The sequence below is a fragment of the Pelophylax lessonae genome (assembly GCF_965119305.1).
Source record: "Pelophylax lessonae genome assembly, chromosome: 3".
Taxonomy (NCBI): domain Eukaryota; kingdom Metazoa; phylum Chordata; class Amphibia; order Anura; family Ranidae; genus Pelophylax; species Pelophylax lessonae.
Window position 1 is genome coordinate 298788917 of NC_138770.1, and position 24455 is coordinate 298813371.

The 24455-nt window shown below is 42.3% G+C and overlaps 1 protein-coding gene across 2 annotated transcripts in view; it reads right to left on the reverse strand.

Moving 5' to 3' along the window:
• The window catches only part of IL1RAP (interleukin 1 receptor accessory protein), a 415401-nt gene extending 391223 nt beyond the window's left edge, over window positions 1-24178 (reverse strand). The window contains exon 1 of one of the 2 annotated variants that reach the window (XM_082249540.1): window positions 23993-24178. The gene's annotated coding sequence lies outside the window, so the exon portion shown is untranslated. The remainder of the gene's footprint in view (window positions 1-23992) is intronic. The other variant, XM_082249541.1, reaches the window with a different exon arrangement.
• Between the last annotated feature and the right edge of the window lie 277 nt (window positions 24179-24455).

Here is a 24455-nt window from a genome sequence, read left to right on the forward strand (position 1 = left end):
AACTTTATCCAAAATCAAAAAAGTTTTGCCTTTAGTTGTACTTTAAATGGTGGTAGACCTGGCTTAAATTAATATTTTCTTTTATGAAGCAGTAAACCGCACTACTACAGTTTTTTACTAATTTTACTGTTACTTCTAGTAAAATACTAGTGTTGTTGTCTGTCTCTGCTATGCTATTTGCATTTTCAGACCTTTCTATATGTTTGCAGTGCAAGTGCACTAAAGTATGCAGGGCTTGCAGGCCATGACAGGGTCCAGGAAAGTGTCCTTTTACGCAAATGAAAATAAAAAAGGATTCTTTTATTTGTGACTGCTTGATTGATTGTTTTTTTTTATAAAGTTTTGAAAACCATTGGGCAGTGGGCTGGGCATGGGCATTGGGCAGTAATCGTGATGCATCGTGGAATCGAATCGTATCGAATTGCGATCCTAATAATCGTAATCGCATCGAATCGTGAGGTAAGTGAAGATGTGCAGCCCTAATGTATATATATATATATACACACATATACAGGGCTCGACAAACCCCGGGCGCCAGGTCGCATTTGCGACTAGAATTAGCGACCTGGCGCCTGGGGTGCCCTGCAGAAGGTGTCCTGTCATTTTTGCACGGACTTCCGCGCACAGAGTGCACGGACTTCCGCGTCGTCCGAAAATTGAGGCCCCGGCTTTTCGGCCTACTTGAGATGAGAGAGGCTTCCAATGGGGAACTGGCGCCCTCTTGTGGTGGCCGGGAGTAATGACTGTTGTAATGACTGTTTCCACTGCCTGTTTGTTTTCAATGCATTACCATCTCCCTGTCCAGTTAGTTTCCTTTGACAGGGAGTGTGGTTATTATTATTATTAATTTATTTTTTAAATGTAAAAAAAAAATAATATTTTTTTTTCTTTTTTTTTAATTATTAAAAAAAATAAAAAATATTTTTCTTTTTTTTTAATTATTAAAAAAAAATAAAAAATATATCTTTTTTTTTTTTTTTCCTCGTCGCCATGCCACAGCCGAAGGCCCCTTTCACACGGGCTGTCTAATCAGGTCCACCTGTCAGTTTTTCAGGCAGACCTGATCGGACCCTTCATTCTCCTCTATGGAGCAGTAATCTGCCGCCATCTGATCCTGTCCGCCAAAAGCAGACGGATGGTGGTTCTATTTTCTATCCATCCCGTGGATCGGATCAGATGGCATCGGATAGAAAGAGACAGACAGTCTGTTTTCATCCAATTGCGCTATAGAGGAGTGGGGTTCTAGTCATATTTATCTGATCCTGTCCGCCAAAAGCAGACGGATGGTGGTTCTATTTTCTATCCATCCCGTGGATCGGATCAGATGGCATCGGATGGAAAGAGACAGACATATATAAAATAAATGTATACAGTTGGTTTGGGCTGCTCATTCACAAGAATTACATGCAAAATAATGGTACCGCTTTCAGCACCTAAAATCCGAAAGAATCATACCGCCAGGGAGGTTAAATAAAATGAATACAGAATGGAATCCAGGGCATTGCAGCTCTCTCCAGACTGGGAATCCTTACACTTTAAGATAAAGAGAGAGCACATCAGCATAGTGATAAGATCCTCAAATAAAACTTTAGTTTATTATTGCGTTGTATTCACATCAGGATTCAGTGTAAACGCTCATCACAAATCCATAAACTCCAAAATATCTCTGACCAAGAAACATAAGTGTCTGACCGGCAATGCTTTACTACCAACATAAGGACTGCCTCAGCACTGCATCCTTACATACGCGTTTGAGGGTGCGCCCTTGAAATGCGTCAGCCAGGATGCTGAGCTAGCGTTTATGTTAGTAATAATAAAACACTGACGGTTGAAGAGTTGTGTCAACTGGTCGGAGATGGTTTGGATTTTATGAATGACTTATGAAATGTATTTTCACAGAGTCCTTTTGGCAGTACTATACAATAATAAATTATCGTATTATTGAGGATGTCACACAATGTCAGTGCACTCTCTGTTTATTTCACTAAACATATATTTATTCAATTTATGTATTTAGCTGTTTGCTAGAAGTCGCTCCTCTGCCAAAATGTGAAAATAAGATGCGCCCTATGAATATGGAAGTCAACATCACTTCCACATGATTACAACAAGTCATACCATTCCAAACTAAGACTTTTTCTGTACAAATGCCTCTTGAAATCATCTGAGGTGCTCAAAGGTACACTATAGGCAAAATGATCATTATCTGTTCCTGTCAAATCTAATGTACATAGATCACTTGAAGGAGATATCCTCTCAGGATAAAATGCCACTATGATTACATATCAGGCTACATGTGCTTCCTTATTTATATTTATATATATATATATATATATATATATATATATATATATATATATATATATATATATATATATATATATATATATATATATATTCTATTTGACTGTATGTTGCAGAAGTACCTAATCAAACAATTAAATTAGAATGAAAAGCAAACCATTTTTTTTTTTTTTTTTTTTTTTTAGGTTTGGTTAGAGCAGGGGGTCTCCAAACTTTCAAAACAAGGGCCAGTTTACTGTTCTTAGACTTTAGGAAGGGTCAGACTGTGGCCAGTGGAAGTAGAAAAAGGTATCAGTGTAAAAAAAAAAAAAATCATGCCCCATTGATGGGGTGCCCGTGAGAAGAGTAGTGTCCCATCTTAAGTGTCAGTGGAAGAATAGGGTCTCCATATTGGTGTCAGTGGAAGGACTAGTACCACATCTGTGGTGTCAGTGTAAGAAATAATGTCCCAAGGACCAGGTAAAGGAAAGCAAAGGGCCGCATTTTACCAGCAGACCGCGGTTTGGAGACCATTGGGATAGAGTGATGAAGAGTTAGCACTGCTGTCAGTTTTTATTGTTAGGTCTTCCTTAGGGAAGTACATCCTCTCTACTTGTCCTGATCACCAGGAAAAAACCGTCAGGGTAAATCCAAATGTTTGAGTTGACACCACAACAGAGGGGAAATGTTCCAATAGGAACCCCTATTCAACTATATGAGAGGGAATTTCCCTCACATTGGAAAGATATCCTCTCACTTCCTGTTGAGGCTACAGCATAGAAGTGATGGGAAATGTCTATAATAAGACACAAATAGCAAAACATACCAGATTAAGGCCCCTTTCACACAGGGCGGATCCATTTGACGGACTCCGCTTGCTCAGCAGGGATATCTCCACTGATCCCCGCTGAGCAGGCAGTTGACAGGTCAGTCTCCACTCGCTGTGCAGAGACAGACCTGTCAGAGTCCCACTCCCCTCTATGGGGAGAAGGGATGAAAATGGACCGCCTGTCTGTTTTCATTTAATCCGATCCGCCAGTCTAGATTTGGCGGACAGGATCCAATCAGATAGCAGCGGACATATGTACACTGACATCCGCTGCTCTATAGGGCTAAAACGGTTGGTCCGATCAGGTCCGCCTGAAAAACTAACAGGTGAACCTGGATAGACAGACCTATAGCTCCGTTCAAGTCACTGTAATCTACATTTTGCATGTAGGGCAGCCCATCTATTTCAGCGGGTTGCCCTACCTGCAGAAAAAAAAAAAAAAAAGAAGGAAATTTGGGCTGCACAGAATCACCATGTGGTTTTGCTTGAACACAAATGCAGGTGTTTTGTTGATGTGTGGGAGTGCCATTAAGAATGACACCCCTGTGCATCTGCTAAACAGCAGCAGGTTTCTCACGTCACGTGATATTGTGAACCTAGCCTTCGAAAAAATAAAAAGGTTTGGGAATTTGATAGATTTAGGAAATAAGGCCCCAGAAAGTGACTTTGCAACAGTAGGCCAGTTTGCTGGCGGGGAACTTTTACCGTTGTCTGACTGCAGTGTATGTAATGGCTAGTTTCATTCAGAATACATAGAACCAAGACAAAAGCATAATCAGGTTTTAGATTCTGTGAAAGGCCTTAGGGCTTTGAAGCAAGCACAGGCAAAGAGGATAGGAACACTGCATATTTATCATTCTCTTCTATGTTCTTGCTATAGTTCTGTTAGTTTTAGCTACCTCTCAGACACAGATAAACACCCCCACCAGTTCTCCCAATATCATCCGTTATCAGATTATAGCTGAGACATTTCCCATCACACATACAAATCACAATCATTTCTCTGCATCTGAATCTTCATTGTATTTTGGAAGAAGAACCGGCTGTAAAAGCTCCTTTAAAAAAAAGGACAAAGCCAGAAGAGGAAACCTTGGAAAACTCTATACCCTTCAATGTGTATCTATGGTCAAAAAGTAAAAACCTATATTCATTTTTCACATTGTATTTTAAATATTTCTAGCCTACTTTTTTCCACCTGAATGATATTGAAGTTTGAGAACTATTTGCATATACCCACCCATATACTTCCCTAAATGCAGTGACACATATTTACTATGCCCTGTGAATAGGCATTAATGTGCCACACAATTCAAATACAAAGGCTGTACTTAGTTACTCAGGCTTAGCCCGCCCTTCTGGAACTGCTCCTAGCACTAAATCACAAATCTATCTGGTATCTGCCCACTTGATTCCATTTAAACACAGTCAAAATTCTTAAGCCCTGATAAACAAGGAGGAGGCTGTTTGGCCCCTGAAACCCATTGACTTTTTTCGGAGATTAACCAATTTTACCATTAAAAACATTGGACTCTTAGACAATTGTTTGGCTCCTTCATTAGACTGTATTTGTAGGTGTATGGATTCTGGGTTCTTGTCCTGTTTCTAAAGGGTGTCCCCATTGTGTTGGGTGCTGCCAAACTAGAGCTTGTGTGCCCAGTGAAAATGTCAGTGACCCTTAGAAAATTTGTATTCAGCTCTTTGTTGGTTCTAGGGCTTCAGCAGGCAGCAAGGTACCATGGGATATATAGTCCTTAGAAACTGAAAGTAAACAATAGGAGGAGAAGCTGCAAAGCATGCAGGAAATCTAGCAAGTTGTGAAAAGAGATGGCCAGCAGACAGGCAGCACTCAACACATGAAAGATATTGGATTGTCAAATAGAACTTGTTTGTATTGCCGTTACAATGCTGATGTTATCGAATAAAAGTGCATGTTGTGATCATGTTTTTGCTTAAGAGCCGGTTCACATAGGCGCGACCCGAGTTGCCGGGGCGACCTGTGAAGTCGTGGTGCGCAGCTCGCACCGCAACCTCGGAGCGGCATGCACGGACTTCATATCATTGAAGTCAATGCAAGTCGCTCCAGGTCGCCCTAAAGTAGCTCAGGACCCTTTTTCTAAGTCGGAGCGACTTGTGTCGCTCCTATTAAAACGGGTCCTGTGCTAGTCTATGGCAGGCGACCAAGTCGCCCCAGTGTGAACCGGCTCTTAAGGCTTGTTCCATACTCACCACTCCTAGCTGGGAGTCCACCAAGATGAACACTTTAAATAAAATAGAATGCAGCGTCACAGTGACCAGATATTTTCTACATTAAAGGAGTTGTAAAGTCAGAAGGTTTTATTTTATCTTAATGCATTTAATGCATTAAGATAAAAAAACCTTCTGGGTGTAGCAGCCTCCCCAGCACCCCCTAATACTTACCTAAACCCAATCTCTTTCCAACGATATCCATGAGTCCCTCGGCCATTCCAGGACTATACCTCCTGAGTGGCTGAGACACAGCAGCGGCGCCATTGGCTCCCGCGGCTGTCAAAGTCAGTCAGCCAGCCAGCTTGCTGTGGGAGCACTCGACTGAAGGGAGGAGCCAGGAGCTGCAAAGACAGACCCGAAAAGAGGAGGATTTGGGCTGCTCTGTGCAAATCCACTGCAACATAGCAGGTAAGTATAACATTTTGTTTTTTAAATAACAAACAGAGACTTTACAATCACTTTAACAATACACCACAAAGTCAATGGTTTTCTGAGACCTTGTGTGCACCCATTATCAGGGATGTTTGCTCAGTGCCCCATTTAAGTATGCCCGGGTGCTTGACTCAGTGACTGCCGCTGATTGAAGAGCTAGAAGGAACTCCAGTATGTGGATAAAGGAGAAGAAGCAGCTCCTCTTCTAAGTGTAGCATAAAAGTACTGGCTTTATAAAACAACAAAGTGGCAACTCATAATAGTAAGAAGAGAAAGTGTTCATCTAGGTAACACCGCTGTGGTGAGGCGGGTCTGGTCCTGCTGTGGTGGATTCGGAGCAAGCCCTTGGCTGTGCTGGTGGCTCCTAGCACTTCCTGGTAGGTCCCTGGGACACAGCAGTGTTACCTAGATAAGAACTTTTCCTTCTTGCTGTTGTGAGTTGCCACTTTGTTGTTTAATAAAGCCAGTACTTTTATGCTACACTTAGAAGGAGTTGCTTCTTCTCATTTATCCACATACTGGAGTTCCTTCTAGCTCTTCAACCAGCGGCAGCCACTGAGTCAAGCACCTGGGCATACTTTGATTTTCACAAGCCCCCATCCATGTACTGATAGCCTATATACTAACACTGTACTGTTTTCTGCCAGTGCGCCAGATTCTTCCCTTCTTGGTTTTTCAGTGTCTCATTTATAACTGTATACCCTCACACAACCTATTACCTACCATAAAAAAACACAACTAATGATTATAATAAAATAATGTTACCAGTTCTACTATGTCTGATAGTATTGCCTTCTGTCGCTTATCAGTGACAGGGTGATGCTCGTTGTATTCTCATTGTATAAGCAAAGCTGGTCCAGCATTCCCTTTGATGTCACCACCAAATCTAAGAAATGCAGAGCTGCAAAGGAGCTAACCTGTGTTCTGACATGGCTCTGTCTAAAATAACAGTCTTTCCCATAAAATGGTAGGCACTCTCCAACGTGTAATTTTATTTGATGCCCTGACAGCAAGACAGCTGAATTACATAGCAGCACTATCACTTGATTCACCAACTCCTGGCAAAGAAAAAAAAAAAGCACAGCATATTTGTAAGCCTATTATTGTACATACCCATGTCTTCAATCTATGTGTGCATTTGTGCACTTGTTTTCCATTTTTGTAAGGTCCCTTTCTGATATCAGTCTATCACTGCCTGTCAAGATTTTCCCAAGCCACCCTAGTACAGGTCTGGATAAATATCACACAGAAATAGGAGTCAGATTTAAAACCCCAGGTGCCACACTCACCAACCTGCATATGACTACATAGGTAGCTGAACGATGCATAAAAAAGCAACAACTAAAGGGTTACTTCACCTTTATAATTAAAAATATACAATGCAGTCAAGGGAGCCCCAGTAGTTTACAATCCTGGTGCAGTGTAGAAAAGTTGAGCTTTATTTTAATTACATACCTATAGGCTTTGCAAAGCCTGACCAGAAAAGTATTACTTTGAGGGACATGTGCCATCCTGCATAAAAGTATGTTCAGCATGCCACCAACATCACATGACGAGCATGGAGCATGGCTCTCCCTCATCCCCAATTTGGCACACTTGAACAGTGCACTCCAAATGATTATCTAATACAAGAGAATTCCCTGTCAGCCCTGCTTTCACAGTACAGGACACTAGTCTATTTGACATAATTATCCCAGCCTGCTCTGTGCACAGTGTATTCTGGATGAGTAACATCTAACACTGGTCTCACAAGTGAAAGTGTCCCCCAGACACAACACACCTTCCCCTGTCCACGGGACTTGTCATGCCAGCTCACACCAGATCATGCTGGTGATCTGCCCCTCTCTTCTTTCATACGGTACCTTGCCTCTGGCTGCCAACCTTACACTTTCCTTCCTAACCAAGCAAGGTTCAACTTACAAGGACCTGCCACCTGCGCCAATCACAGACCATGGAGCTGGACCTTCCTACACAAACTATTATTATTATGATTATACAGGATTTATATAGTGCCAACAGTTTGCGCAGCGCTTTACAATATGAGGGAAGACAATACATTTACAAGACAATTCAATACAGGCGGACTTAAGGCCCTGCTCGTTAGACATTACAATCTAGAAGGGAGGGTCAAGTGAAACAAAAAGGCAATAACTGTAAGGGATGAGCTGATGGAGAAAAGGGAGTAGAGTGTTAGGTGCAGCTAGGATAGGCTTCTCTGAAGAGGAGGATCTTCAGAGATCGTCTAAAAGCTAATAGAGTAGAAGATAATCAAACAGATTGGGGTAAGGAGTTCCATAGAATTGGAGAGGCTCTGGAAAAGTCCTGGAGGCGAGCATGGGAGGTGGTGATGAGGGAGCTAGAGAGCAGGAGGTTTTGAAAGGAACAAAGAGAGTGATTAGGTTGGTATAATGAGACCAGGTTAATGACTTAGTTCACTTTGCTTTCCAATGGGGCCCCAATTGGTTATATGTGGCGAACTGACTTTAAGACAGGAAAGTCAATCACTATGTGGAAAATAACCAAAACCAGCAGAACCAATACACTTTTGCTACCACTTCACCAATAGCTCTCAATGACCTGGTCGCCAGAGAGGTTTTTCAGTTGGCCTGCACTATGGTGAAATACATGCCAATTTGAAAATAGTGTTGTCCCAGTGAGATACAATGTTAATCTAAAAGCATGCTAATGCCATGACTTTCTATGCCAGCTGGTTGGACCCAAGTGCAGTTCTCATGCAATTCATCCCCTAGACTTAGGTTCTTAATTGACAGGCGAAAGAGAGGGCAGTAACACAAGTTGCCTGGACAGCAACTTAGCAATGGCCAAGCTAGTGAGTGGTAGGGGCTGTATAGTGGCTGGGCAAACAGTTTAGCTGAAAAGCCTATAACAAAACATGTCTCTATTATTTGGTCACCCGGGGTATAACAGTGCATAGGCGAGCACCCTTCCTCTCCAGTACTCCTATCTATAATCATTTGGTGACCTTGGCCAAGTCTCTTGGTTCAGTTGTTTCACTGCCAGAGAGCCCTGTAATCAATCACTCCAGGTTTGATTTGCAATGTACTGCAGGCCTCTAGCTGAAAAATTATTAAAAATGAAACTGTAAACTGAATACCTTGCACCAAGTGCCTCATACTCTGTCAGTGTGATAAAACATTACTGTTAAAGTAATATGACAGCACCCACCATCTGTTAGGGAGATACTAACTGAAGCTGTGACAAACCAACCATGATATGTGTAATGCTAACAGTTCAATAATCATCACTCACATCTGGGAATAAAATATTAATTCTGTGTTGATCCGTTCTGTTTGAAAAATGGCAACACTTGAAATGTAAGGAGGATTGGTGGTTGCACAGACAGGATCTAGATATAAAAATGTTACTGCAGACATTACTGGCAAACGCCCAACTCTTTTAGCCGAAATTTACAAAACACGCATCTTATATGTTATAGTATCAGTACAATTCAAATCTTTGAGTAATACATCAATATAGCAAAAACTGCAATTGCTGAATCTCAAAAAGGTCAGAATGTAAGTGATCCCCTTTATTGGTTACTAGCTCTTAGGTTATTAAAATGGAAATCTTTGTCAGACATTTTATATATACTGTACATATAGCTATACATGCACACAATCTGCTTAAATAATGAGGATCCAATGCCAATAATGGCACTTTTCCACTGCAAGTACCGGCTCAGCTCTACTTGGCCCTGCTTGGCCAGGTTTGCTTCTCCACTGCTGGTACCGCATGGTACGGTGTTGGAACGGTTCGGTACGGTATGGTTTGCTTTTCCACTAAAGTAGTACTAAAGTTAAGTGGGAGGGATAACAACGGGGTGGGTGGGATTCGCTGACCAATCAGTGGCTAGCAGTGACTGCATGCAAAGGATTGTGGGACATGGTACCGGGTATGGTACCTCCTGGAACCACAATCGAGTTGGTACTGTTTTTGAGAGCCGTACCGTTCGGTTCCATGCAGTGGAAAAGCGCCGCCGTACCGTACTGAACCGTTCCTACACCATACCATGCGGTACCAGCAGTGGAAAAGCATAAAAGCGAGCCGAACCGTTCGGTTCCATGCAGTGGAAAAGCGCCATAAGAAAACAGGCCTAGGTCTTTCCATTCCCCAAGCATGTAAACACAGTAATACATTCATAACTTGCTCCTTTTCTAAAAACTTGCATCCTAAACAGATTAAACAGCACTATAGCTCATGTGCAAATGTCTTTTTGTCAAAAATCAACCTCTAAGCCCTCACTTCGAAACACCTCTTCTGGCTGCTGTCATATGCTTACTGCCCTGCAGAGTACAACGATTGATACATAACAGCTAGAGACGTCTTTGACTTACAGTCTGATTGACATTTTTCATCTTCATGGTTTTATCTTCTTTATGTTTGAGCAAGAGGCAAGGTGGTGGCACTCTGAGAAATAATAAATGGGTTTCAGGAGAATAACTGGAGTAAAGTTTTTGCTCACCTGTTATGCACCTGTAAACACTGGCAAAGCAAAAGATTCCTTTAAGTAAGCCTGTACCAAAATTATTCATGAAAAGTATAGAAAATTAATATAATAATATTTCACTGTAGCTGTGGTGCAAAGCTGGAAAAGTCCAACAGAGTTCACTTTGGACAACGGAGAGTAGAGAGCTCTATGATTGGAGGAAAGCTGGTCTTATGACTTTGACAGGTCAAAAGAATGGGCTCTGCTTCATTCTTTTTGTGCAGTATTTTTTTTTTCTTCTTCTTCTTCCTCTTACAGCAATGTGAAGCCATACTGCTGCTTTTTAATATTAAATGTTCCTGTAATGACACCAGCTATCTTATACAGGCTCACAAAAAGAACATATATATTTCCTTTAATTCATTTTTATTATATATGTATTTATTTTTTACAGAAATCAGTCTTATTTCTAGCAGAAGTACTAGACTTGCATGGTGTAATCGAGGAGAGGTTATTTTTTTCCCCCCTATAATACTGATACGTTTGCAGTCATCATTGGTATACTGGCTACAAGGCTTTATATAGACTCCAACAGTGCACAATAATGCACTGAAGTCTTTGTGCTTTTCCAGATTACACAGCACTCTAGGAACGATATAACATATGTGCTATTAGATAAGTGGCTGATCCACTGCAGGCTAAATGTGGATGGGCTTTCACAGCCCGTATGATAGCACACTCTTTTGTTCTGTCTAAATAAAATGGAGTAGAGCTCTCTCTGTGAACCCGTTCAGCAGCACACCTATCCTTTACCTACAGTGGGGAAAATACTTATTTGATCCCCTGCAGATTTTGTAAGTTTTCCCACTTACAAAGAAATGAAGGGTCTATAATTGTTATCATAGGTGTATTTTAAATGATAGAGACAGAATATCAACCAATATTAACCAAAAATCCAGAAAAAAAAAAAAAAACACACACACAAAACAATTCTATAAATTAAAGTAGAACTATAGACAAAACTTTTTTTTCCATTTTGGAACCCATCAGATTTTATTTTTTAGCCATCTGTGTCCCATTGCAGAGATTTCCCTTCACTTGCTGTCCCATAGCCAAACAGGAATTAAAGGGATTTCCTTGGGGACCCCCAGGTCACCAGAACTAATGTCCCCATTGGAAGATTTCTCCTTAATACTTTTCCGGGGACAATCCAAAAATTTAGGGTTTTCTTTTACTTTCAATGATAAAAGGTAAACAGGACAAATAGAGGAGTGTGAATCTCCCTAAGACCCCGTTCACACTGGGGCGATCCGACTTGCCGGGGCGGCCTCACAGGTCGCGGTGCGCAGCTCGCACCGCAACCTCGGAGTGGCTGGCAGGACTTCATATCATTGAAGTCAATGCAGGTCACTCCGGGTCGCCCCAAAGAAGCTCCGGACCCTTTTTCTAAGTCGGAGCGACTTGTGTCGCTCCTATTAGAACGGGTCCACAGCTTCTCTATGGCAGGGGACCTGTCAGGCAACCAGGTCGTCTGACAGGTCACCCCAGTGTGAACCGGGTCTAATAGGAGCACAAATGACAGCAATAAAAACTCCACTCTATCCAAAACAAAAACAAAAAAAAAGAAAAAAAGTTTTGCCCTTAGTTATACTTTAAGTTGCAGTTCAGTAGGTAAAAAAAAAGTATTTTATTCCCAAGCAAAACATGACTTAGTACTTGGTGGAAAAACCCTTGTTGGCAAGCACAGAGGTAAGAAGAGGTAAGACGTTTCTTGTAGTTAGTGCCCAGGTTTGTGTACTTCTCAGGAGGGATTTTGGTTCAGATCTTCTCTAAATACTTAAGGTTTCTTGGCTGTTGCTTGGCAACTCGAAGCTTCAGCTAACTCCATAAATTTTCTATAGCATTATGGTCTGGAGACTGGCTAGGGCACTCCATGACCCTAATGTGCTTCTTCTTGAGCCACTCCATTGTTGCCTTGGTAGTATGCTATGGGTCATTGTCATGCAAAAAGACCCATCCATGACCCATCTTCATTGTTGTGGCTGAGGAAAAAAAGATTCTCATCTAAGATTTTTCCGATACATTGCCCCGTCCACTGGCCCCTCACTGCAGCAAAGTCAGCCTGCACCTTTCCCAAAGAAACAGTCACAAAGCATCATGTTTCCATGTCCTTGCTTGACTGTAGGGATGGTGTTCTTAGGGTAAGCATTTTTCTTCCTCCAAACACAGCAAGTCGAGTTAATGCCAAAGAGCTCAATTTTAGTTTAATCTGACCACAGCACTTTCTACCAGTCCTTCTCTGAATCATTTAGATGTTCATTAGCATGACTGTACATTTGCCTTCTTGAGGAGGGTGACTCGCCGTGTTTCAAGTAACAGAAAAATGTTGACTATGACCCTAGGAACACTATCCCTACAGTCAAGCGCAGAGGTGCAAACATTATTATTAATATTATCATCAGGGACTTCTTTTTTCTGCCTTACCTGGATCAGATTGTCCAGAGACTGCAGAGTCTTGGCTCACTTGGTCAGAATCTCCCTTTGCAGGGACTTTGTATGGAACTGTGCAAACAGAACCACCTCGAAGGTAGATACCATCAGGCCCAGCACCTACATGCAAGTCCGGAGGGATAACCATCTGTTGGACAGCAGGAGAGGAATTGCAGCCTGCAATTTCTGGAGTTTGTCCAGAGAAGGAGCACTCTGGCTATGGCCAGTAAGCACCCTATCCCCCCCATCCCAGAGGGGATATGATAGAAACTTTTAAATACATAAAGGGAATCAACTCGGTAAAGGAGGAGAGCATATTTAAAAGAAGAAAAACTACCACAAGAGGACACCGTTTTAAATTAGAGGGGCAAAGGTTTAAAAGTAATATGAGGAAGTATTACTTTAATGAGAGAGTAGTGGATGCATGGAATAACCTTCCTGCAAGTAGCTGCAAATACAGTGAAGGAGTTTAAGCATGCATGGGATAGGCATAAGGCTATCCTTCATATAAGATAGGGCCAGAGACTATTCATAGGATTCAGATATATTGGGCAGACTAGATGGGCCAAATGGTTCTTATCTGCCGACACATTCTATGTTTCTATCCCAGGCCAGTTACCAGACCACCCGAACAGCCCCAGTGTATGTAAAGGGGGGGGGGCAGGCTGAGGAGCTCTGCAAAAACTGGGGGGGTTGCCTGCAGGAAGGAGGGGAACCCGGAGGTTCGACCATCACAAGGACAGGCCCACGTCCACCCCAAAACCCTCCTGGGGCAGAGGGGGGAAAGCTACTCATTCCAGAAACCAGGTGGGCACCACTCCAGATGGATCCTCCTCTCCACTGAAATGGGGGGGGGGATATTGGCCAGGAGGAACACTGTGACTCAGGCCAAGGCCAGGTCATATGCAACCGCACCAGACATTTAACTCAAAGGGTCAGCTCCCGTCCAGCTGAGGCCTGCGCGCGCTCACTGGCCAGATTGGGGTGACCACTGGATCTAGATTGTCCAGCTGTCACCCAGTCTGGCAGCTGATAGTAGATCTCACAGGAAAAATCCAGGAGGAAAAAAATTCCTATCTACAAATTTTTGCCATGACCAAAGATCCCAGCAAGGAACTAGGTCCTTACTCCAGACTAGGCAGTCAGAGAGTGAGTATACCCCCTGGGACTGCCCATGGATGTATCCAGAGGTTTTTCTACCTAGTGTCCTACTTCTGTAGGGGGCAGTATAACCCAATGGTCAAGAACAACAAGAGCTGTGTCCATCAATGAACGAAAGAGAAATACTTATTTTGCAACTTAATTTATAGTATTTGTTGTATGTGTTTTTCTGGATTTGTGGTTGATAGTCTGTCTCTATCATTTTAAATACACCTATAATAAAAATTAAAGACCCTTAATTTCTTTGTAAGTGGGCAGACTTACAAAATCTGCACGTGATTAAATAATTATTTACCCCACTGTAGGCAGTACCAGATAGAGGCTTCCAAAACTAAATAAAAACCTTCACCAACATCAGCCTCCATTGAAAAGAGCTCATGTAAAAGGCAGATGCTGCACTGTAGTTCAACTGGAGTTTAATGAAACCATCAGCCACCTGTACAGAACTCTGCTCCATTTTTTCTTTAGAAAGACAGAATTTGTTGGGCACAGCGTTTGGTGGAGCAGTCAGTTAGGTTGCAAATGCCCATTTACACAAGCTATATGTATGCAATTTAATAAGAAGGGGTTCACTGATGTCACACTCTCCATCTCATCCAATCAGAACACTTTGCAAAGCATTCTCTGAACAGTGCCCGAGCTGTGCAGGAAACCTCCTGTATTCACAATGCATCAAGCTGGCTGCTCAGCACAGGACCTGGAAGCAAGCTGAGATTACCAGAGTAGCGGTGTCTATTTAAGTGGTTGTTACCCTAAGAAAGCAAAAAAAAAGAGAGATCCTGTTTCTTTATAGCAGGTTAAACAGCACAGTGCTTGTGCTGTCTAACCTGCCCCACTGAAAACTGTAAAAAACCTGGCTGATCCTGCCAATTTCTGCCCTCCCCTCTGTAAACTAACCACAGTTTATCATAGTTGCTGAGCCTGAACACCATGGTCAGTATACATGCCTCCATCTGCTGTCTCTCCTCTCTGCTCTCCCCCGTCCTCTCCCCCCCCTACTGTCAGCTCGGGAGTCTGTGTCTCTGTCTCTGCCTCCCCCCCCTTGCTGTTCGTAAAAACCTGAAATGTCACTACCAGCCCCTCTCTTTTAAGCTCTCATCTTGCACTGTATAAGTGTTTGTTAGAAACAAAGCCTCTAAATACCTTTTTGCGCTGTATCCTCAGGCCGGTCATGTGACTCCAGGCTGCTCTGCTCCTATGATCCAGGGCTACAGCAGAAGGGGCCGAGCGACAAGCTCAGAGGTCACATGACTCCCGGCTGACATCAGAGGGAGAGCTTGGCTCCTCCTGCTGTAGCCCTGACCAGCCTAAAGATACGTGAGGCTAAAGATGGCAACTTAAAATAGTGGCGGGTGGCTGGCAGCACAGCATAATTTAGGGTTAAAAACCCTTTAAGTGATTTTCAGCGGCATAGGCCAGGAATGTCCTATACATTGTTACATTAGTCCAAGCTGGACCAATGCAACTATGTAATATGCTGATGCCTGAAATTCCTCTTAAAACTCTAAATCTTATAGTTGTCTATCAAGCTGAACTCCAGCCACAAAAACTTTCACCTAAATATATTTCTCAAATGACTTTGCATACCCAGATATTACTTTCCAAAAGCAGCAGTGACATCACTGTGTTGTACATAGCCTGTGCAAAGAGCATAGTTGTAGGAGGGGCCCAGCAGCTCCACCCACTCAGGCTGCAGAAAACTACAGGAGGTGGAGGCAAGACCAGTCACCCTGAACAAGGAGAGAGTTTTAGCAGTGACTGGTCATTATTACAGGAAGCTCCTGCACAAAGGCAAAGTTTCACACCGGATTGCCACACAAATCTGGAAGAAATACACAAAGCACACCATGGTTCAGGTAAGAATACACTTGACTCTTGTTTCTTGTTAGCTAATCCCAGAGTTAGGCTTTAAAGCAATTCTAAAAATTTTAATGTTTTTGTACCTTAGAGAAGTACAGCCAAAGCTCATTTGGCTGTACTTTTGCTATGGATCACAGGAGTGCAGTTCATTCTGCACTCTTGTGACCCATTTTCAGCAGACAGGCTGACGTCACAAAGCCAGTGGGGATCCGCCCACATGCCTGGACTGGCACTTGGCTCAGCCTCTCAGCGAGCCACTGTGAGCCTGTGTCAGCCACTCTCATCCCCTCCACAGCCCAGCGCTGGGGGGGGGGCAGCTCTCTGCTCTGGGAGCTCTGAGAACCGAGCGATCGATGGTGTGTGATTGCTCAGTTCTCAATGTTAGACAGATGCTGCGTCCACCTAGGTTAGTATCATTAAAAAATAAAAAGAAATTATTCCCATACCTCTCTATTATCTGCATTAGGGTAAAAAACCTTAAACCACTGTACTTTTGCCCAGCTGAGTCTCCTCTCTACCCTCTTCCTAGTATCACAGGAGGCTCTGAAAGCAGTGGGGGGGCATTGGCTCATGCTCCTATCATTCAAATTCAATCAGTAAGGATGCGGGGGGGGGGGGGCTGGGCAGGGCTGAGCTGCACCTGAGTGTAGCACACGGCTTGCTATTGGGACATGCGCAGCTTGCTATTGGGACATGCGCAGGAGAAGAAGGTTATACATTTTTTTTAAAAAGGTCGCAGAACACTGGCAGGGACCCCAGAAGAGGTATATATAACATGTTTTTATTTTAAATATAAAATAGCCTTTGCAGTCACTTTAAGTTCCTGGTAAATGACTTTGTCATCTGTCCACTGTAAGTGGAAAGAAGCATTTTTTTTTCCAGTCTCTTCTCCCCCAGTGATCAGACTGAAACATTATAACTTGTAGCAAGTTGAAAGATGAGTGGCTACAGCATGAGACTTAATCTGTATCTGGCAATTGAGAAGACAGCCAAGAACTGCACTGGCACCAAGTACACATGAACTGGGTGACCCATGAACTAGCATCTCCAGCCAGTCTAGATGGTCAACTTGCGCCATCTTTGAGCAAGACACTGCTGTCCTGGAGAGAACAGCAGATAAAGCATTGTTAGGGGCAGTATTTTGATCTCTGCCAGGGCCAGTGTTGAGAAGCTTTCATGGGAAAATGCACTGCACTTTTGTGTCGATTTTTTATTTTTATATTTGATTAATGTGTGCGTTTGACATCAGTTTCTCCCAAATTTCACCTACTTCAAGGGGCGGGAAGGAGAGGCGCAGATCCCCTTTAAGATGCTAGGTACCTGGGCTGTCAAGTCTGGCCCAACTACTACTAGTATACTTGAGTATTATAACAGCCAAACAATCATTTTCAATAAAGCATCAGCAATGGCGGCCTCTGTAGTATTTTTACAGTCTTCCCTAGCAAGCAGCAGACATGGCTTTCCTACAGCAAGTTTCCACTGGAAACAGCTGCAATTTTTCTTTTGACTATAGCCTTTACAGTGGTATTGTCAGAGTTTCTATTCCATCCAGCGATGCTATTTCTGATGATATGCTGCTGCGTTTGTGATTGACTGTCATCAGAGAGAGAGCATCACAGAATCATAAGGAGGTGTCCTGACAACTGTAGTATGGCAATGGCTCTCCAGGGAGGGTTTATACACATTTAAAAGACAGCTTAGCTGAAAGCAACAGAGCTGGAAGCATCTGCCTGGAGAAAACCTTTCATGAATGCCCCAGGTTTCCCCGAAAAATGCTCTTTTTTTTTTTCCTAGCAGACAGTCTGTTTTTCGCCCCACAAAGATATTGTAAATGATGGAGAGGGCAACCAAAACAACCTCAGTACTAAACAGATCACTTTATTAATACAACAAGCATCCTTTCTGTGCTATGGTCCTTCTCATGTTTCCTACTCCAAGCCCGTTCTAATCATTTTGCATACACATACCAAAATAAAAACAGTATAGACTTCAGACTGCACAAAATACTACCTTCATTCTCTGAAAGCAGGGATCCTATAAAATATGGCATATACAACTTTCCTACAGTAGATTGTAAAAACATAATACTCAATCTACTCTTGGCAAAACAAAAACACAATATGGTTAAACAAATTACTACTAAACATGTAGGATAATACTGTGTACACCTAATATGCTGGTCCATTCAAAAGTGATATTTTGGTTATGGGTGAAGCCTGTTGGGCCAGTCTTTGGCTTCCTATATGTTTTGGATAATCAAACTGCAAGCTCTCCCTGCCAAAAATTCCCAATTCTGGTCCTGTCTACCAGGGAGTTCTGGGTCCATCCATCTTTTTATATTCCAGTGTATCCCAATGACATTCTCCAGAAAATAAATAAAATAAATAAAAAAAAATAAAAAATATGAAATGGCCAAAGCAGGTTTGAAGAACCACAAACTCAGATGAAAGTCTTAAGCCTCGTACACATGCACAGATTGTTGGCCGACCGATCGGCCGTCTTTTGTCCAGTGTTGTTTGTTGGTTGAAATGTGCTCTAGACTTGCACTGGACTTTTGTTGGCCAACAAAAACCAACTTCAGAAGTGATGTCATGTTCTGGTTGGCTTTCCGTGTGTTTTTTCTTCTCTGAGCATGCCCAGTCTTGCTCATCTGATTTTTGTCTGCCGAAATCTGTACTGACTGACGAACAATCGGCCGTTCTGTTGTTGGCCAACAAAAATTTTATAGCATGCACACCAGATTTTTTTCGGCCGAAAAGTCGCAGTCGGTTGTCGGAAGCATCATACTAACAAGCCGAAAATCGTCCGATCGGACGTTGGCCGACAATTTACGGCCAACAATCTGTGCGTGTGTACGAGGCTTTAGGTAAAACACTAATAGGATGAACTTACTAAATGCATGTCAACGCATATACAATAAAGCACAGGAGAACTTGGTATGGGAAACAAAGTTTGTTAATACTTCTGGATATTATCTCCTGCATTTAAATAAAGCAAAAGTAGGAGAATAGTTTATATATAGCCTAAGGGCTCATTCACAAAAGGCAAACAGAGGGCTGTACATCATAAATAAATGAGCATATTTCTGGTGTAGCGTACAGTCAGCTGTACAAATCAATGACAGATTTGACGCTGGTAACCATGCATCTGAGCGTTTTTTACATACATACAGGGATGGACAAACAGCCCTGGACACAAAGGGGGAGACTGGAGCACTCAATCTGGTGCAGTTGTGCATGGTAGCCAATCAGCTTTTAACTTCAGTTTGTTCAGTTAGGCTTTGACAATAAAACCTGGAAGCCCATTGGTTTCTATGCAGAGCTGCACCAGATTTTGCACTCTCCAGTTTTAGTAAATCAACCCCGAACTGTCTACAGCATATAGTCGAGCCGGTGTTGCTATTGAGATATACATTTACAAACTCAAGTTAAAATGTGCAGTGCATTCTTTTAGATGAGAATTCTGACTATATCCATCTGCCAGTTTTTCAGGTGGATCAGACATGAGTCCATTTACATTTGACTACCTCCAAGTCCATCTAGGCCTTAAAAAAAAAAAGGAAAAATAAAAGGAAAAGGTTTGTGTCCTTTTCTGTTGCTTAGGGACCTAAATGTGACACATTGGAGGTATAAGAATGTAAACAGATGCACAGCTGTTTACATCCATATGGCCAAGAACCAACCTAATATAGATCTGGTTTCAGCCTGGAGGTAAAACCTGAATACATACCAATGTAACAAAAGAATAATTTGTTTTGTTCTGCTGTGATTCAGCAGGGGATCTGTTCAAAGGATTGGAAAGGACTCAATGGTGGCCATACATGCTTCTACTTTATTACGTGCGATTTTCACAAACAAACATTTAGGCATAACTTTCTGATTAATTTAAATTGGATCTGATCAAACTGAATCGCTGGGTCAGGGTGAATCAATGAGATTATGGGATTGCATGTTAAAAACAGACATGCAAATAACTTAAGCCCAGTACACACGGGCCAAATATCAGAAGACATTGGCCAGTAAAAAAAAAAAAACAGCCGTCATTAGGCATGTGTGTGTATGCCTTCCTGTCCAACAGAAGCAAATTGGCCAGCATCTGTTGGATGAGCATGCTGGAAAACCATGTGGAGAGCGATGATCGGAGTGTTCTGGCAGGGGGGGGGGGGGGACGTCCCAATGTCAGAACACAACAGCTCAAGAGTGGAGATTGCTATACTAACTTAGCATTGTTTGTACAGCGGCTCCGACTGGAGCTAAAAGTAAAAACTCAGTGTGTACCAGGCTTTACAATTGTGACTTCCACCTGTCAATCAATATCTACTTCCCTGTGTGTGGCATATTGATCTAATGGGCTGTTTACCATAGATAAATTATTATCCTGGAGAGACTGATGGTAAAGAAACTGATAGTTTCTCAAAGCTTGTATGGCCGACACAGAGTTGGGTTCACACTGGCCCATGCTCTGAAAAGCGATCTGTAGGGTAGCCAAGCAGCCACTGTCAGGCGATCCTGCCAACTTCTAAATGCCTGTTATTTGGAAATCTATATATATATATATATATATATATATATATATATATATATATATAATGTATAGTGGGGCTAATGCACTGCAACTGTGAGCCAAGCGTTTGGCTTGCGATTGTGGAGCTGCCTCATTGACTTGCCAGGGCATGCAAACAGATTCCTGACAGCCAGGAAAACTGTGGCCCAGCTGCATGTTTTTTCTGCCCACCTGAGTGAAAGAAGCCCTAGGCCCTTTTCACAGGGGTGTAATGATCAGGTCAGCTTGTCAGTTTCCATGCAGACCTTATCAGAAGGTCCATAGAGTTCTATGGACATGCAAATTTAAACTGAGCCACCTACCCTCGGGTCTGAAAAAAATAAAAATAAATAAAAATTGAAAAAGTACTGGCAGGTCAGATTGGAGGTAGCCTAAGATAAATGGACAGCGGAGTCTGTTTACACGCTGCCACCCATAGAGCTCAGCAGGGTCTGCCCACTTTGTATAAACTGAGGGGGCACGGATGTGACATGCATCTGGCTTTGTTCTGATCAGCAGGGGATCAACGCACAGATTCCCTGCTGATCAGATCTGTGGTTTTAGAAAAGTTGTTTCATGTATTTTAAATACTTGGGAACTGTAGGTTTCCTGAATGTGATGCCCTTCACTATTGTTTACAAACAGGAGTAAAAATAAATAAACAAAATACTGGCAGTAGGTCCTAGATCTAATGGTGGTCAGACACACTTTGATAAGTGATTGATTTCTTTTCTGATCAATCTCTTCTGGTAGGAATAATTGATTTATAGTCTACAACCCATTTGATCAATATGCCACACACAGGGAAGTGGATTTTGATTGATAGTTAAGGTAGGATCATAACTTATCATAATCGGAAGAGGTAATTAGTAGCTCTGTTTCCACCTTGTAATCTGTTTGAAATACGATCATTTTCCTGTAATCTGATTGAAATATGATCGATTTTCTTATAACCGGATTGAAATTTATGATCATTTTCATGAACAAAGTATCTAAGTGCTGTCAGTAGATGCAAAACTGATTGATATTATTTCACCCTAACCAATCAGCTCAGCTTGATCAAATCTGATTCAAATTGGGTCCAAAACGATCAGATTGGATGGGCTATTTAATAGTTTTTTGTAAATTGCAAATCGCTCAGATAAAAAAAATATATATATATATATATATATATATATATATATATATATATATATATATATATATATATATATATATATATATATATATATATAAAAAAAAAAAAAAAAAAACAGAACAACAATGAGGTGAAGCACTTAAAACCTAGAAGCTAATGACACTGGCATAAAGCATTCCGAGTCTTCTGTGCTTTCTAATGAGTGAAAAGAACCCCGATAACACTGTCTCTCACTGTAAAGCTTACATAGCACTATTCCAATACTGACAAAAACAAGACAGAAGAAAAAGCCATTTACTCCATTCAAAAGCAGACTAAGGAGGTAGCGGCAAGGAGAAAAACCTTACAAGTGAAATGTATAGGAGATGCGTTTAATGTGCGTTCACTTCTATAGAGCAATAAAAGTGACGCACAGCAAATGCAATCATCGACACTGCTTCATATGATCCCATTTATTTCAGATCCTCGAGAGATGCTTCAAATGACATGAGCAGAACACAGAAACCCAGGGACACTAAAACTTGTCACATCACATCCGTAGAGAAGTGACCATGGTGGGGAAATGAGACAGTACCCCTGTTCAGGGACGGGGACCGATGTGAATGGTTTCAATGTTCTCTGTAGCATGTTGGGGAAAAGTCAGCTCTAAACAAATGGCTACGATTCATTGATGCCAATGCAAAGCAGAGAAGGCATTTTAAAGCAGGAGTTAGGGGCTCATTTACATGGCAATCCCTGGGTCAGTGTGCCGTCCCAATGCACCTTTACATGTGTTGTAATGCATTTGCTGTACAGTTTGTTTTCTATTTTTTTTTTGTTTTGTTTTGTTAGTTGCATGTGTTTGTGGTGTGTTCCTGTGCGAAAAATGCAGCAGCATTTTATTTTTTTATTTTTAAGTGCACGTGAAAGCAGTGTAAACTAGGCTTCTTGAAATACTGTACATTTATTTTTCTTCTATAGGAGTTCAAGTGCTTATAAACTGAATGAGCCCCAACCATACACAAGCTACTTTTTTTTATAAAGTCAGTAATCCCGGATTGGAGACATTTAAGGAGAGAGATTGCAGATGTTTAAGGACTGGAGATGTTTAAGGATGGAGATTGAGATTTTTAAGGACTGGAGATGTTAAAGGATAAGGACTGGAGATTGGAGATGGAGATTGGAGATGTTTTAAGATTGGAGACGTTTAAGGATGGAGATGGAGATGGAGATGTTTAAGGATGGAGATTGGAGATGGAGATGTTTAAGGATGGAGATTGGAGATGGAGATGTTTAAGGATGGAGATTGGAGATGGAGATGTTTAAGGCTGGAGATAGAGATGTTAAGGAACTGGAGACGTTTAAGGCTGGAGATAGAGGTGTTTAAGAACTGGAGACATTTAAGGCTGGAGATAGAGATGTTAAGGAACTGGAGACGTTTAAGGCTGGAGATAGAGGTGTTTAAGAACTGGAGACATTTAAGGCTGGAGATAGAGATGTTAAGGAACTGGAGACGTTTAAGACTGGAGATAGAGGTGTTAAGGAACTGGAGATAGAGGTGTTTAAGAACTGGAGACATTTAAGGCTGGAGATAGAGATGTTTAAGAACTGGAGACATTTAAGGCTGGAGATAGAGGTGTTTAAGAACTGGAGACATTTAAGGCTGGAGATAGAGGTGTTTAAGAACTGGAGACATTTAAGGCTGGAGATAGAGGTGTTTAAGAACTGGAGATCTTTAAGGCTGGAGATAGAGATGTTAAGGAACTGGAGACATTTAAGGTTGGAGATAGAGGTGTTTAAGAACTGGAGATCTTTAAGGCTGGAGATAGAGGTGTTTAAGAACTGGAGATCTTTAAGGCTGGAGATAGAGGTGTTAAGGAACTGGAGACATTTAAGGCTGGAGATAGAGATGTTTCAGGAACTGGAGAAGTTTAAGGCTGGAGATAGAGGGGTTTAAGAACTGGAGACATTTAAGGCTGGAGATAGAGGTGTTAAGGAACTGGAGACATTTAAGGCTGGAGATAGAGGTGTTAAGGAACTGGAGACGTTTAAGGCCGAAGTGAAAAGAGCAGTCCATCACAGCAATCCCTAATAGAGGATAACTGATTTGTTCTTATGGTTCCATGCATTTTGCTCAGACAGATGCAGACAAATGACTCCCAGGACCTGATGGAAATCTGATCAAACATCATAAAGTTGGGTCTTCCTTGGCAATTGTGGTAAATGTGTTTGCACAGTCATGTCAATGTGCTGCATTATACAGGTATAAAGGAATAAGGGGTGTACACATCATTAATGGTGTACCCTCTGATTCCTCATCCCAACCTATTACACAGCTCACCATTCCCCAAACTGACCTGTCACTGCTCCTGACACACACATAGTGGTCCAGTCAGGGTGACACATTGAAGGCTAGATATTAGAAGTTGTCATGTCATTCAATCACAGCACTGTCCTGGTATGAGCAGTGGATGGTAGAGAGGCAGCCTTCTGTACGGAGGAGGAAAGTATCTGGACTCATCCAGTGATCAGAAGTACACAGATAGGTCACACATGTACTAAGTACACACAGAGGATCTCTTACCTGCTGTCCTCTCCGGGTCTCTAGCACCCAGTCCGGCTCAGGGAAGCTCCTGTGCTCTCCTCCATAGGACACACATGGCAGTGGCAGCCCCGCCGCCGGTCCAACACACTTTCCATGCCACTTTACTCTGCCTTGCTCGTCTCTTCTCTGCCCGCTCCTGCGGCACCTCCCCCGGATCCTCGGCTACACCCAGCGCCGCATCCCCGGCATCCCTCTACACGTGCGCGCTCCCTGCTCGTCCATGTGCGCGGCTGACTGCTGAACGCCGGAGATACGGAGAGGAGCGGAGCAAGTCATAAAAGAACGCTGCATAGAAGAACGCTGCAAGTCATAGAAGAACGCTGCATAGAAGAACGCTGCAAGTCATAGAAGAACGCTGCATAGAAGAGCGCTGCAAGTCATAGAAGAACGCTGCAAGTCATAGGAGAACGCTGCAAGTCATAGAAGAACGCTGCATAGAAGA